Source organism: Oncorhynchus nerka, unplaced genomic scaffold (assembly GCF_034236695.1).
Source record: "Oncorhynchus nerka isolate Pitt River unplaced genomic scaffold, Oner_Uvic_2.0 unplaced_scaffold_1511, whole genome shotgun sequence".
Classification (NCBI taxonomy): Eukaryota; Metazoa; Chordata; class Actinopteri; order Salmoniformes; family Salmonidae; genus Oncorhynchus; species Oncorhynchus nerka.
In genome coordinates, this window is record NW_027039812.1 from 41,173 (window position 1) to 56,955 (window position 15,783).

Sequence of the window (15,783 nt, forward strand, 5' to 3'; positions counted from 1 at the left end):
CTACTGGGTATCATGCAGTAGAGACTCCTCAGGAGGAGGAACATCTTCCTCAGTGAATTTCATAAAAATTTAAATAGCAAAATATTAAGAAGTAAGCCTTTTTAGATAAAACTAGACTAAATGTATTCAAGTCACCAAATAATTGATTAAAACACACTGTTTTGCAGTGTTGGTCTACAGTAGCCTAAACAGCACCATGGTGTAGCTTTCATTCATAGTCTAGGTTGAGGAAACCTCATGATGGGTATAGGGAAAATTTGACTATCATGTAGTAGCCTAAACCTATCGATGTTACATTGAACTGGGTGAATGGAATATGAATGACAGTCATCCAATAAGCTGTAACAGAAATAAGGCCATGCTCATCCCTCATCCCTCCCGAGTGGCGCAGCGGTCTAAGGCACTGCATCTCCGTGCTTGAGGCGTCACCACAGACACCCTGGTTCAATTCCAGGCTGTATCACAACTGGAGGTGATTGGGAGTCCCATAGCGAGGTGCACAATAGGCCCAGCGTCGTCCGGTTTTGGCCGGTGCAGGCCATCATTGTAAATAAGATCTTGTTCTTAACTGACTTGCCAGGTTAAATAAAGGTTTAAATAATAATAATCTTAAATGGCACCGATTGCCACTGGTATCGTGGTCATGTTGCAGGCGGCAGCTAACGTGGCAATAACCCTTTTTGGTTGATGATAGCACCTAGTTGTGTGTCACAGTCTGGTTGAGTGGCAAGAAACGGAAGAGAAAAAAATACAGCTCAATCAAAACCGTCTAACCTATAGCAGACGATTTGACACACACCCACTACTTCCCTTTTGACACACCCATTCGCCCATACTCCGGTCGCCATTTTGGGATGCAGCGACCCCCTTCTCGTAATCAGGGAGAAACAAAGACCAGTAGGACTGTGGCCCTCTGGGAAGAGGAGTTTTACTTCCTGGTTCCAGGGCTCAGGACACTCGTATGGCTGCGTACTCTGAGCCCTCTACCCGAGGCTGTGCAGGGCGCGCAGCGGCTCGAGGCTTTACCTGATGGTTTAGCGCTGCGTACATGATATCACTCTCTTCCTCTTTCTCCTTCCCGTTGCTATAGGTATTGTCCGTGTCCACCGGGACAGCTACCTGATTGGCTGCAGCTTGGCCGGGTGCCGGATGAGTGCGACGTGGGCCCCTGGCAGGTGCGTTGTCATAGATACAGTCCGGCTGTGGGGTGGGCTGGGCTTGTGCCTGGGCTTGGGGCCGGGGCTGGGCTTGGAGCCGGTCCTGGGATTGGTGGGATCGGATGCTTCCTCTGTGATGTGATTGTGGGTTGGGTCGTGGGAATGCTTGCTGGGTCATTGGTATAGCCATATACTGCAACAACAAGTAAGTTACTTTAATACTCTGTGTATTTGCAACCCCCACCCTTGATTATAGTGGGCCACACCTGTGTCAGGATGTTGCCCTGTTGGGTGAGGTTTATGACCCCCCATAAATACCTTTCCCCCTTTTCTCTCCCCTCTACAGAATGGACTCTTGGAAAGCCCTTTGTTAACGTAGAGGAGTATGGTAACATCAAAAGGTTGGGGAATTTAACAATATTTATGTAATCCAACCAGTTGAAAGTACTTAAAGAACATGATGTCAGATCAGTTGTTGTCTGGGACATTATTACTGATGACAGGACAACATAAATTGTATCTTGAAAGTCTACACATTCTAGTCTACACATTCTAGTCTACACATTCTAGTCTAGACATTAGATTCACATGGAATTGTTGTGCAATTTAAATGTTTAAATATGAAACTGTGTGTGAGAATATTAAATGTAATTTTAGCCTTCTAAATGAGAGAATTGTTTTCAAGTAATTTTATTCTCACTCAGTGGCCACGCCCAAGTGAACAGACATTGGTTGGAGAGGGATGAAACACGCCAGTATAAAGCCCCCGTGACCTAATTCATGTCAGACTAAGCAAACCCCAGTGTGAGCTGTGGTTGCGAATGGCTGAATATTCACTCTACATAACGAAATTTACATGAGACAAGATCATGTGGAGGTGACGATCACCACGCTGGAAGGAGGAATTTCGACTAGACCAGCCAGAATACAGCACGAGCTGATTATGGCAACTTGGTATGAACTTTGAACTCCTATTCACTATAGAATAAGTGAGAAATTCTATACGTCAACTTATCAGCTGCAGCTGTAAACGTACGCGGCCTAGGAAAGGACAGACGATCTCCTGAGAACGACAGGCTACTTCAACGTATCCGCTCTACAACACTACGACCAGAAAGATTCTTCAAAGGACAATGGCGATATCTGCTGGGCAAACCAGTCTTCCATCTTCAAACCATCTATCGAAGCACAGCTCAGTGTAAATATATATCTTGCATTTTCAATTTCCAAATGGATGATTATTAGAATGCATAAGATTCTATATTTACGGTAGCATAGCTTCTCAAGGTCCGATAGAGACCCAATCCCCTTTGTCCCTCAGTTATCCCGCTCTTTCATTCAAACCCAACCCCCTTTCTTTGGGTAACCAGCCGTCATATCGGTTTCATCCGCTAGGGACTTTTGCTTTTATGACATGATTAGTAATCAATGTATGATCTATCCTGTGTATATGTAATTCTGTGTGATTATTTAGGTATTTAGTAAATAAATAATTAAGCCAAATTTTGTATTGCTGATTCAACTTGTTAGCCAGGGTTCGTGCAGATAACCAAGAATTTTACGACATTCAGATGAGACTAAATAAGGTGATGATTAATAATTGACTGCTATTGATTATAAAAGATCTTCAGATCTTTAAGAGTTTATTCGGAAAAGAGCAACTCTATAAAAACTCTTCCGTGGTGCCCCAGGTTATTAACGAGTTAATTGTTGCATGGTTTAATTCAATCACGTAATCAAACGTTCGGTAATCGATTTGATAAAATAGCCTGTCATATAATTGAATCAGTCAGAGACACAACACCTGGGACTGACAGACAAGGAGCGCACCAAAAGACTCCACCATGTTACATACTGTAAACACATTAAAGACCATCCAGAATCTGTACTAATAGTACTAATACAGGACTAAATGAAAGGAAGATGTGTAGTGTATATCTGTTTGACCTGGTTCTCTGTTTGGTCCTCTTTCCTTGACTTCCTGGCCGGACAGGCACCTGCAATTTCAAGGGAATCATGAACAAAACATTGAAATTAGATGTCATGTCCCAGATATAAATGTCTGTATGAATGTACTATGGTCCTCATTAGTCTGTATTAATGTACTATGGTCATCATTAGTCTGTATTAATGTACTATGGTCATCATTAGTCTGTATTAATGTGCTATGGTCATCATTAGTCTGTGTTAATGCATTAGTCTGTATTAATGTGCTATGGTCATCATTAGTCTGTATTAATGTGCTATGTTCATCATTAGTCTGTATTAATGTGCTATGGTCATCATTAGTCTGTGTTAATGTACTATGGTCATTATTAGTCTGTGTTAATGTGCTATGGTCATTATTAGTCTGTATTAATGTGCTATGGTCATCATTAGTCTGTATTAATGTGCTATGGTCATCATTAGTCTGTATTAAATGCATTGTCTGTATTAATGTGCTATGGTCATCATTAGTCTGTATTAATGTGCTATGGTCATCATTAGTCTGTATTAATGTGCTATGGTCATCATTAGTCTGTATTAATGTGCTATAGTCATCATTAGTCTGTATTAATGTGCTATGGTCATCATTAGTCTGTATTTATTTATTTTATTTTACCTTTATTTAACTAGGCAAGTCAGTTAAGAACAAATTCTTATTTTCAATGACGGCCTAGGAACAGTGGGTTAACTGCCTGTTCAGGGGCAGAATGACATATTTCTACCTTGTCAGCTCGGGGGTATGAACTTGCAACCTTCCGGTTACTAGTCCAACGCTCTAACCACTAGGCTACCCTGCCGCCCCATGTGCTATGGTCATCATTAGTCTGTATTAATGTGCTATGGTCATCATTAGTCTGTATTAATGTGCTATAGTCATCATTAGTCTGTGTTAATGTACTATGTTAGTCTGTATTAATGTACTATGGTCATCATTAGTCTGTATTAATGTGCTATGGTCATCATTAGTCTGTGTTAATGTGCTATGGTCATTATTAGTCTGTATTAATGTGCTATGGTCATCATTAGTCTGTGTTAATGTACTATGGTCATTATTAGTCTGTGTTAATGTGCTATGGTCATCATTAGTCTGTATTAATGTGCTATAGTCATCATTAGTCTGTATTAATGTGGTCTCATTAGTCTGTATTTATTTATTTTATTTTACCTTTATTTTAGTCAGTTAAGAACAAATTCTTATTTTCAATGACGGCCTAGGAACAGTGGGTTAACTGCCTGTTCAGGGGCAGAATGACATATTTCTACCTTGTCAGCTCGGGGTATGAATTGCAACCTTCCGGTTACTAGTCCAATTACCATAGGCTACCCTGCCGCCCCATGTGCTATGGTCATCATTAGTCTGTGTTAATTAATGTCATCATTAATCTGTATTAATGTGCTATAGTCATCATTAGTCTGTGTTAATGTACTATGGTCATCATTAGTCTGTATTAATGTGCTATAGTCATCATTAGTCTGTATTAATGTGCTATAGTCATCATTAGTCTGTATTAATGTGCTATGGTCATCATTAGTCTGTATTAATGTGCTATAGTCATTATTAGTCTGTGTTAATGCATTAGTCTGTATTAATGTGCTATAGTCATCATTAGTCTGTATTAATGTGCTATAGTCATCATTAGTCTGTATTAATGTACTATGGTAATTGTGAGCATCTTACCTTTACAACCACGCAATGAGAGCATGGATATGGTTATCACCACGATGACAAACACCATAATCCCAGCCGAGGAGTAAACATAAGGCCACACCCACTCCAGGAAGCTGTCACTCTGACTCACTGTACTGTCTATAAGAGAAAGAGGCCTGATTTCCACTATGAACAAGGAGGAAATGTCCTCCCACCCCACATTTGAATTCATAAAAGCTATAGGCATATACAAATGCAGGAAATTAGTTTAACAGCAAAATAATTCTGGCTAATTACACACATGCAGACACACACATATTTTAAATCAAAATGACGCTCCTGAATAGGAGGTTTGACTCAACATGGATACTAGGTTACTAGTTTTAACTGGCTGTTAGGGTGTTACTGGTTACCACAGTGTTTCAGAGCTAGGTGTGACATAGCATTGTGTTGTGGTGTGCCTTGATGTACATTCATACTGCAGCACCTTTATGCCCTGTGTGCAATGCATGCTAAGCTATGAAGAGTCAAAATCTCCTCTTACTGGTTGTTTCATTCTTCTGATGCACATATGTGGTGTCCTCAACACTCTCTGAAATGTATACAAATTGGGACCCGGTCAGGGAGGCTATTGCTAATGTAATATTGTTATTGTTTGACGTGTATTTCAAACTAAAGAAATTGCTTACCTGAGAAAGTAACATTGATAGAATGACTCACAGAGGTGTTATTTAATGCACACCTGTACAGACCTACATCGTATATGGAAATGCTGGTGAAGACCAGAAATGAGATCCCTGTAGTGTTTTTCAAACTGGTCCACTGTGTTTGAATTAGAGTTGTTGTGTTGACAGTATTGCAGTTGTTTGATTCATCAACCTTACACCATAGTGATGGTGGTGGTGGTGAGTTGGAACAGAAAGCAATAGAACAGTTAATCTTCAATTGTTTCCCAAGTGAAGCTCTCCATACTGTGTTCCGTGCCACTCTAATCTCTGGGAAACAATCAGAATCATGACCTGCAAAGAATTCAAATAAAGTAAGTCACTGCCTGACCAATAGGTCCCCATAAGATCACCCATCACCTCTATATCAAGTCATTCACACGCACACACACACACACACACACACACGCACACACACGCACGCACGCACACGCACACGCACACACACACACAAAGATTGCAATAATGGTTACATGGATAGGCCTTAAACTTTCTTTAGCTGGATCCTAGGTGGTGGAAAAAAATATGTTTTACTAAGATGAGAGGTGATTAAAGATTGCAGACAGGTGAAGGAGATTTTCCCCTTCATCAGAATTTCCCCTTGGTATCAGTGACAGTGACATGTTCATGACTAATAGAAGGGGGATACACACAGAGAGATAAAAAAAAGGACAAAACACATTTCACGTCCTGAAGAGTTGGAACTCAATTAGCATAAAACAATGGGACTACAGGTTCTAGGGAACTGAGATTCAACCCCACCTGCACTTATTCAGTGCTGCATCCTGTCTCAGACCAAATAGGACCACCTCATCATTCCATGGGGGAACTTAGACTTTCAGACTTCATAATCGTCACTAAGGAACTGAGTATATCCAAAATGGTCTCAATTTAACTCAGTATAACTGACATCAATGACATTCTGAATGTCAATTAGTGGCAAGGAGTGTCAGACTTCCCAGTATCAATGAGAGGACAGTAGAAGTGACAAAACGATAGCATCATATACAACTTTACTGTAGGCCTACCACACAATGGCACACAACTCGATTATACCTTCCAACCACACAGGAAAACCACAGTAGGGCTATAATAAAGATCCACTATGCACAAATCGTTCCGCCATTTTCTGGTTGCTAAAAATCGAATAGTTTGTCTAATTTCAGTTTATGTGACAAAAAAAGCAAGTATAGTGTAGAGAATTATCGTACCATCTAAACCGCTATGAAATATATTTTCCATAACCAAAATTATAGTATTTTCAGCTGTTTGAAACTGGCGTACAAAACCGAAAGTACAAGACTCAAAAAACTAAACTTAAAAATGGGGAGCATAGAAATACCACACAGAGAACAAATCTATCGCTTATTAGACTTGCTTTCAATGAGAGTGACAGATCTATAACTCACATTTCTATGTGAATTTTGTTGGGTCGCCCAAAAAGTGACATATCACAGCTTTAAAAGAGACCACAGGTATGTTCACACAGAGAGATCTGACAGATATAGTATGACTCATTGTGGTTAATAATAAGCTACTGAGGAAAAATAAAGCCTGTATTTTCATAATTATTAATATAACAGTGGACAGCAGGTAATCTATGTCTTGTTTTGCACACTTTGTACAAAATAATAAAATGCAGTACTACAGGATCAACTGACCATCACCTAACCAACTGGGTGGTCTTAACCAATCATAGCACAGTATGATACGGCGGTAAAATGCATCCAATTATAATTCAGTATGTTTACACATACGAATATTACAGTCTAGCAGCTAAGAGCGTTGGGCCAGTAACTGAAAGGTTGCTAGTTCAAATCCCCGAGCCGACTAGGTAAAATAATTTGGCGATGTGTCCTTGAGCAAGGCACCTATCCCTAATTGCTCCTGTTAGTAGCTCTGGATAAGAGTGTCTGCTAAATCACCAAAAAAAGTATAATATAAATTAACTCATGATTGTTGTTGTTGAAATCATATAAATTAAAATACATGACACTAGTATTGGTATAACTGAGATGTGCCAAAAAAAACAATTCCAGCTGGGTATCAGTAAGAAATAATATTGATGTTGTTGATGGATTCAAAATGCCATTGTGAAATGTGGAGTATTTGCTATTCAGCGGAAACAAAATGGAAGCCAGAAGAGCGATTTGTTTCAACAACAACAACTGGAAAACAGGGAGAAGAACATGAACAACATAAATTATTAATCTTTAGGGAGGAAGATCGGGAAGAAATTAAGATGACTTTGAACAAATTTTCCTACCCCGCTAATCTATTATTTTAAGTCCCTTTATCTTTTTCTACAACAGGATATATTTTTTTCTGTCATCGAGCTCTCACACACAAATTTGTAAAAGTGTTTTTTTTGCCAGGATGACAAAAACTGGAAGTCTTGAATGTGAGGGTGACATTTCAGATATTTACAAAAATGTTCACTCAAAGAGAGTTGTTCTTTTATTTACCAGCAACACTTCTCTTACTGTGTGTTGAAACCGAACCAACCACGATACGCTGTAGTTTAATCACATACAAACAGTTTTTTTCCCCCTGGGTCTAACTTACCATTGGCATCCCGGTGGAAGAGAAGCACAGCCAGGATGGTGAGAGGTAGGCTGGTCCAGGACCAGCAGTCACAGGGCCCCATGGTGACTTGTAGCCCACCGACCTTTTACAATCAACAGGTTACACCAGAGGTGGTTTAGGAAGACAGCCACAGCATTGGTAGATGATCATCTCTCTGTGTGTTTGTAAGAGTGAGTGAAATACACTGTCTGCTCTCTCTCTCTCTCTCTCTCTCTCTTCCTCAATTTTAAATGTCTCTCACATCAGTCTTAACACACCCCAGCATCATAGTGTCTCCGTCACTGCACAAGTGTTTGTGGTAACATTTCTTCCGTTTTACTTCCTTCACCTACTCTCTCTTTCACTCTTTCTCTCCCTCCCCATGTGCTTCATCCTCTCTCATCTACATAAAGTTGGCTGTGGTGATCACTATAGATGAGATTAGGTTTATTAGTCACATGCACAAGGTTGCAGATGTAATAGCAGGGTATAGTGACATTCTTCAGCTCTGAGCTCCAACAGTGCTGGTCAAAGAGAAGTGGGTGAAACAATAATAATAATAATATATACATATTTACAACTGTAACAATTATAAATGTCCATTGGGGGGTGGGGGCAGGGTAAACGTCCGTTGGGGGGGACACAGGGGTAGCAGGTAGCTGACTAGTGGTGGCTATTCATCAGCCTGATGGTCTGGTGGTAGAAGTCTGACAGTTTTTGACATGATGTACCTATACTGCCCACGTCTGAGTGATGGAAGCAGGGAGAACAGGCCGTGGCTCGGGTGGCTAAGGTCTTCTTATCACATACGACACCTGGTGTTGTAGGTGTCCTGGAGGGCAGGCAGCGTACACCCAATGGTGCATTCGGCTGAGCGTACCACCTTCTGTAGAGCCTTGCAGGCTGTGATCTATCCGACAGTATGCTCTCGATGGTGCTCCTGTAGAACACTGTGAGGGCCCTCGGGAACAGGCAGGATTTCTTCAGCCTCCTGTCAGTGTGGTTTGAAGAGTCGCTGTCGTGATTTCACCACGGTGTCAGTGTGGGTTGAAGAGTCACTGTCGTACTTTCATCACCAGGGTGTCAGTGTGAGTTGAAGAGTCTCTGTTGTGATTTCACCACGTGTCAGTGTGGGTTGAAGAGTCTCTGTTGTGATTTCACCACGGTGTCAGTGTGGGTTGAAGAGTCTCTGTTGTGATTTCACCACGTGTCAGTGTGAGTTGAAGAGTCTCTGTTGTGATTTCACCACGGTGTCAGTGTGGGTTGAAGAGTCTCTGTTGTGATTTCACCACGGTGTCAGTGTGGGTTGAAGAGTCTCTGTTGTGATTTCACCACGTGTCAGTGTGGGTTGAAGAGTCTCTGTTGTGATTTCACCACGGTGTCAGTGTGGGTTGAAGAGTCACTGTCGTACTTTCATCACCAGGGTGTCAGTGTGGGTTGAAGAGTCTCTGTTGTGATTTCACCACGGTGTCAGTGTGGGTTGACGAGTCTCTGTTGTGCCTTCTTTACCAAGGTGTCTGTGTGGGTTGAAGAGTCTCTGTTGTGTCTTCTTTACCAAGGTGTCTGTGTGGGTTGAAGAGTCTCTGTTGTGCCTTCTTTACCAATATGTCTGTGTGGGTTGAAGAGTCTCTGTTGTACTTTCATCACCAGGGTGTCCATGTGGGTTGAAGAGTCTCTGTCGTGTCTTCTTTACCAAGGTGTCTGTGTGGGTTGAAGAGTCTCTGTTGTGCCTTCTTCACCAGGGTGTCCATGTGGGTTGAAGAGTCTCTGTCGTGGCTTCTTCACCAGGGTGTCCATGTGGGTTGAAGAGTCTCTGTCGTGCCTACATCACCAGGGTGTCCGTGTGGGTTGAAGAGTCTCTGTCGTGCCTTCTTCACCAGGGTGTCCGTGTGGGTTGAAGAGTCTCTGTCGTGCCTTCTTCACCAGGGTGTCCGTGTGGGTTGAAGGGTCTCTGTCGTGCCTTCTTCACCAGGGTGTCCGTGTGGGTTGAAGAGTCTCTGTCGTGCCTTCTTCACCAGGGTGTCCGTGTGGGTTGAAGAGTCTCTGTTGTGTCTTCTTCACCAGTGTCCATGTGGGTTGAAGAGTCTCTGTCGTGCCTTCTTGATCACCAGGGTGTCCGTGTGGGTTGAAGAGTCTCTGTCGTGCCTTCTTCATCACCAGGGTGTCCGTGTGGGTTGAAGAGGAACTTAAATCTTTTTGACCCCCTTCACGGTGGCCCTGTTACTATAAATCCGCTATGATCATGAACAGATCGATGCAGGATGTGTGACTGGTTATACAGTAAATGAAACAAATGTACATTACAGTAGGCTAAAGTGGTACATATTAGAGTAGGCTAAATTGATACACATGACAGTAGGCTAAAGTTATACACATTAGAGTAGGCTAAAGTGATACACATTAGAGTAGGCTAAAGTGATACACATTAGAGTAGGCTAAAGTGATACACATTATAGTAGGTTAAAGTGATACACATTATAGTAGGCTAAAGTTAAGCACATTAGAGTAGGCTAAAGTGATACACATTATAGTAGGCTAAAGTTAAGCACATTAGAGTAGGCTAAAGTGATACACATTATAGTAGGCTAAAGTGATACTTTGGAGCGAGCGGTCGCATCTGCACTCGGTCCGCAGGTAGTATTACATTTCATTACATTTCATTATAGTACAACGGTTTGATTTGTCTAATCTTAGCAATTTTTCTTCTTAGCTAGCTACATAGCCGTCTTTGTATCATAGATAATTGCGTAATTATCGTATTTCGTCGTCCTAACAAAGTCCTAACGCAGTCTACACCGCCCTGCAGCTAGCTAGCTAACGTCTACCGTTAGCTAGTCCACCGTCTACCGATTAGCAGCACAACTTACACTCAACTGAACGACTTGATTAGTGTAGTGTTAGCTAGCTACATAGTTGTCTTTGCTGTCTTCGTATCCAAGATAATTGTGTAGTTTAGGGTGTGTAGTTTTAGAGTGATTATCTTAATTTACCGAGGTTAGCTAGCCAGCTATTCGTCGTCCTTAACGTAACAGAACTTCCGCACTCAACAATCCGGTCGCATTTCGCTTCGCTCCACAGGTAGTATCACATTTTTCATTTCATTACAGTACAACGGCTTGATTTGTTTGATCGTAGCTAGCTACATAGCTAGCTACATAGCCGTCTTTGTATCAAAGATAATTGTGTAGTCTTGAGCGATTTCCTAGGTTAGCTAGCCAGCTATTGTCGTTCTTTTAACGCAACGTAACGTAAATCAACACTGCTAGCTAGCCAGCTAGCCCCGAAATAGCAGCACAGTAGCACAGTAGAAACCATTACACTCAACGGAACGACTTGATTAGTGTAGTGTCAACAACGCAGACACTGCCAGCTAGCCTACATAGTCAACAACGCAGCCTATGCCAGCTAGCCTACTTCAGCAGTACTGTATCATTTTAATCATTTTAGTCAATAAGATTCTTGCTACGTAAGCTTAACTTTCTGAACACTTGAGACGTGTAGTCCACTTGTCATTCCAATCTCCTTTGCATTAGCGTAGCCTCTTGTGTAGCCTGTCAACTATGTGTCTGTCTATCCCTGTTCTCTCCTCTCTGCACAGACCATACAAACGCTCCACACCGCGTGGCCGCGGCCACCCTAATCTGGTGGTCCCAGCGCGCACGACCCACGTGGAGTTCCAGGTCTCCGGTAGCCTCTGGAACTGCCGATCTGCGGCCAACAAGGCAGAGTTCATCTCAGCCTATGCCTCCCTCCAGTCCCTCGACTTCTTGGCACTGACGGAAACATGGATCACCACAGACAACACTGCTACTCCTACTGCTCTCTCTTCGTCTGCCCACGTGTTCTCGCACACCCCGAGAGCTTCTGGTCAGCGGGGTGGTGGCACCGGGATCCTCATCTCTCCCAAGTGGTCATTCTCTCTTTCTCCCCTTACCCATCTGTCTATCGCCTCCTTTGAATTCCATGCTGTCACAGTTACCAGCCCTTTCAAGCTTAACATCCTTATCATTTATCGCCCTCCAGGTTCCCTCGGAGAGTTCATCAATGAGCTTGATGCCTTGATAAGCTCCTTTCCTGAGGACGGCTCACCTCTCACAGTTCTGGGCGACTTTAACCTCCCCACGTCTACCTTTGACTCATTCCTCTCTGCCTCCTTCTTTCCACTCCTCTTCTCTTTTGACCTCACCCTCTCACCTTCCCCCCCTACTCACAAGGCAGGAAATACGCTCGACCTCATCTTTACTAGATGTTGTTCTTCCACTAACCTCATTGCAACTCCCCTCCAAGTCTCCGACCACTACCTTGTATCCTTCTCCCTCTCGCTCTCATCCAACACTTCCCACACTGCCCCTACTCGGATGGTATCGCGCCGTCCCAACCTTCGCTCTCTCTCCCCCGCTACTCTCTCCTCTTCCATCCTATCATCTCTTCCCTCTGCTCAAACCTTCTCCAACCTATCTCCTGATTCTGCCTCCTCAACCCTCCTCTCCTCCCTTTCTGCATCCTTTGACTCTCTATGTCCCCTATCCTCCAGGCCGGCTCGGTCCTCCCCTCCCGCTCCGTGGCTCAACGACTCATTGCGAGCTCACAGAACAGGGCTCCGGGCAGCCGAGCGGAAATGGAGGAAAACTCGCCTCCCTGCGGACCTGACATCCTTTCACTCCCTCCTCTCTACATTTTCCTCTTCTCTCTCTGCTGCTAAAGCCACTTTCTACCACTCTAAATTCCAAGCATCTGCCTCTAACCCTAGGAAGCTCTTTGCAACCTTCTCCTCCCTCCTGAATCCTCCTCCCCTCCCCCCTCCTCCCTCTCTGCAGATGACGTCGTCAACCATTTTGAAAAGAAGGTCGACGACATCCGATCCTCGTTTGCTAAGTCAAACGACACCGCTGGTTCTGCTCACACTGCCCTACCCTGTGCTCTGACCTCTTTCTCCCCCTCTCTCCAGATGAAATCTCGCGTCTTGTGACGGCCGGCCGCCCAACAACCTGCCCGCTTGACCCTATCCCCTCCTCTCTTCTCCAGACCATTTCCGGAGACCTTCTCCCTTACCTCACCTCGCTCATCAACTCATCCCTGACCGCTGGCTACGTCCCTTCCGTCTTCAAGAGAGCGAGAGTTGCACCCCTTCTGAAAAAACCTACACTCGATCCCTCCGATGTCAACAACTACAGACCAGTATCCCTTCTTTCTTTTCTCTCCAAAACTCTTGAACGTGCCGTCCTTGGCCAGCTCTCCCGCTATCTCTCTCAGAATGACCTTCTTGATCCAAATCAGTCAGGTTTCAAGACTAGTCATTCAACTGAGACTGCTCTTCTCTGTATCACGGAGGCGCTCCGCACTGCTAAAGCTAACTCTCTCTCCTCTGCTCTCATCCTTCTAGACCTATCGGCTGCCTTCGATACTGTGAACCATCAGATCCTCCTCTCCACCCTCTCCGAGTTGGGCATCTCCGGCGCGGCCCACGCTTGGATTGCGTCCTACCAGGTGGCGTGGCGAGAATCCGTCTCCACACCACGTGCTCTCACCACTGGTGTCCCCCAGGGCTCTGTTCTAGGCCCTCTCCTATTCTCGCTATACACCAAGTCACTTGGCTCTGTCATAACCTCACATGGTCTCTCCTATCATTGCTATGCAGACGACACACAATTAATCTTCTCCTTTCCCCCTTCTGATGATCAGGTGGCGAATCGCATCTCTGCATGTCTGGCAGACATATCAGTGTGGATGACGGATCACCACCTCAAGCTGAACCTCGGCAAGACGGAGCTGCTCTTCCTCCCGGGGACGGACTGCCCGTTCCATGATCTCGCCATCACGGTTGACAACTCCATTGTGTCCTCCTCCCAGAGCGCTAAGAACCTTGGCGTGATCCTGGACAACACCCTGTCGTTCTCAACTAACATCAAGGCGGTGGCCCGTTCCTGTAGGTTCATGCTCTACAACATCCGCAGAGTACGACCCTGCCTCACACAGGAAGCGGCGCAGGTCCTAATCCAGGCACTCGTCATCTCTCGTCTGGATTACTGCAACTCGCTGTTGGCTGGGCTCCCTGCCTGTGCCATTAAACCCCTACAACTCATCCAGAACGCCGCAGCCCGTCTGGTGTTCAACCTTCCCAAGTTCTCTCACGTCACCCCGCTCCTCCGCTCTCTCCACTGGCTTCCAGTTGAAGCTCGCATCCGCTACAAGACCATGGTGCTTGCCTACGGAGCTGTGAGGGGAACGGCACCTCAGTACCTCCAGGCTCTGATCAGGCCCTACACCCAAACAAGGGCACTGCGTTCATCCACCTCTGGCCTGCTCGCCTCCCTACCACTGAGGAAGTACAGTTCCCGCTCAGCCCAGTCAAAACTGTTCGCTGGTCTGGCCCCCAATGGTGGAACAAACTCCCTCACGACGCCAGGACAGCGGAGTCAATCACCACCTTCCGGAGACACCTGAAACCCCACCTCTTTAAGGAATACCTAGGATAGGATAAAGTAATCCCTCCCACTACTGTTCCACTGGATGTCATAAGGTGAATGCACCAATTTGTAAGTCGCTCTGGATAAGAGCGTCTGCTAAATGACTTAAATGTAAATGTAATGTATGTAAATGTACAGTAGGCTAAAGTTAAGCACATTAGAGTAGGCTAAAGTTATACACATTACAGTAGGCTAAAGTTAAGCACATTATAGTAGGCTAAAGTTATACACATTACAGTAGACTAATGTGATACACATTACAGTAGGCTAAAGTGATACACATTACAGTAGGCTTAATATCTCATACAATATCTGTCAGATCTCTCTGTGTGAACATACACATAGTCTCTAATATAACCCTGCTGTGGCTTTTCTGTGTGGTTGAGGGATTGGGTGCCAAATATTGAGTCATGTGCCAACATTGTGTCTGCCCACGTGTCGCACACCCCGAGAGCTTCTGGTTGGTGGCACCGGATCCTCATCTAGTGGTCATTCTCTCTTTCTCCCCTTACCCATCTGTCTATCGTTGAATTCCATTGTCAACTCTATCCTTATCATTTATCTCTCAGGTTTCGGAGAGTTCATCAATGAGCTTGATGCCTTGATAAGCTCCTTTCCTGAGGAACTCACAGTTCTGGGCGACTTTAACCTCCCCACGCCTACCTTGACTCATTCCTCTCTGCCTCCTTCTTTCCACTCCTCTCCTCTTTTGACCTCACCCTCTCACCTTCCCCCTACTCACAAGGCAGGAAATACGCTCGACCTCATCTTTACTAGATGCTGTTCTTCCACTAACCTCGTTGCAACTCCCTCCAAGTCTCCGACCACTACCTTGTATCCTTTTCCCTCTCGCTCTCATCCAACACTTCCCACACTGCCCCTACTCGGATGGTATCGCGCCGTCCCAATGCCACTCTCTCCTCTTCCATCCTATCCACATTGTGTCAACTCTGCATCCTTTGACTGCCCCTCTATGTCCCCATCCTCCAGGCCTCTCTTCCCTCGTTATACTATGATCCTCCAGGCCGGCTCCGGTCCTCCCTCCAGCCGTGGCTCGGCGGATTGCGAGCTCACAGGAGGTAATCTTGACATCCTTTCACTCCCTCCTCTCTACATTTTCCTCTCTCTCTCTTAAAGCCACTTTCTACCACTCTAAATTCCAAATCTGCCTCTAACCCTAGGAAGCTCTTTGCAACCTTCTCCTCCCTCCTGAATCCTCCTCCCCTCCCCCCCTC

The 15,783-nt window shown here is 44.5% G+C and overlaps 1 pseudogene; it reads left to right on the plus strand.

Moving 5' to 3' along the window:
• Window positions 1–2,660, plus strand: part of LOC135559548 (OX-2 membrane glycoprotein-like) — a 40,938-nt pseudogene extending 38,278 nt beyond the window's left edge.
• Window positions 2,661–15,783: the final 13,123 nt, after the last annotated feature.